The sequence below is a fragment of the Desmodus rotundus genome, chromosome 12, assembly GCF_022682495.2.
Source record: "Desmodus rotundus isolate HL8 chromosome 12, HLdesRot8A.1, whole genome shotgun sequence".
In the NCBI taxonomy this organism is placed as follows: domain Eukaryota; kingdom Metazoa; phylum Chordata; class Mammalia; order Chiroptera; family Phyllostomidae; genus Desmodus; species Desmodus rotundus.
The window spans coordinates 79705427-79706866 of NC_071398.1; positions in this window are offsets into that span (position 1 = coordinate 79705427).

Genomic DNA, 1440 nt, shown 5'->3' on the forward strand with positions numbered 1-1440 from the left:
TGTTTATTATAGAAAAGTTTCAAAATATGGACAGCAAGCCCTGGCTAGGTGGCTCCGTTGGTTGGAGGGGCGCCCCAAACAACAAAAGGTTGCGGGTTCCATCCCGGTTGGGACACGTGCAGGAGGCAACTGATTGATGTTTCTCTCTCTCCCTCCCTTCCCCCCTTCCTCTCCAAAATCAAAACATATATCCTCGGGTAAGCATTTTAAATGTATATGTAGATATATGGATAACAAAATAGGAGCATGGCCTGCACACCCACCAAACATGAGCACGGCGCGTCTGTGTAAAGACTATGGGGCCGCGCTGTACCTTCTTCTCCATAACCTGTCCCACTTAACAGTACATCCCTTTCACTTCGTCCCCACCGAAAACGTCATTTACAGGACCTACGGCCTGCCTTTAATTGCGGCACCAGCATTCATGGGCCTCTGGCTTTATGGCGGACAAGTGGGCTATGTGGCCGCCTACAGACGAGGCAGTGCCGCGCCCACCAGACCCACGCAATCAGCAGCTGGACAACACCGAGTGTCGGGCGGGGCTGGAGGGCGTGCGGGTCAGTCTCCCTCCTAGTCCCACTGTGGGTGCTGCGTGTGCCCAATCCCACATCCGGGTGCTGGGCCTAGACACACTCACACACACGCACAGACACGTGTACAAGCTGGTTCACTGGAGCTCTGTTTAAAGCAACAGAACCTGGGGAGATATTAGTTTGAACCATGTGAAATTAACATTTTGCCGACAAAAATAGTTGAACAGCAGCGACTACCTACGGGACAACCTAAGCATCTGAATGTCAATCGGCGTGCTCGTGCCAACACAAACACATCTTTGAAAATAAACGGAAAGTAAAAGTAAGTCACAAACACACAGCGAGAAAAAGAGGGGATCCAACAGCTGCCCCCTGTCGCCTGTGCTCCCTTCTTCCTGGGGCACCTGGGGACCCTGTCGTCACGGATGACACATTTGTCTTCTCCAAGTGGCACATTCAAGCCCCGAGCTCTCTGACCATCATTCCTGCTCGCACCTCCAGCTCTGCAGCCCCACTCCAGTAGTGTGAGCCTTCAGACCCTGCCGCCTTCCCACCGGCCTGCCCACTCCAGGCTCTATCCCGACCCCCCCCTCTCCCCCCCCTCTCCCCCCCCCCCCCCCGCTATCCATTCTGCCCACCCCCACCCACCACGTCCTTGCTTTCCTCTTTAGCCACCTTAGATTCCTTCGTTTCTCACTGCATCGTGCCCCTTAGGTACGCTTCCTGTGTGGAGCACTTCACCACACTCCTGCTCCATGTTCCTGATCATCGGGTCCCCCCTCTCCCACACAAGACTTCCACGCAACTCTTTCTCTGCTCAAACCTTCCAGACCCTCTACTCAGCTGGTAACACTGACAGGAGAGAATGAATCAAAAGGGAGCGTCCACACCCTGCATCCCCACATGC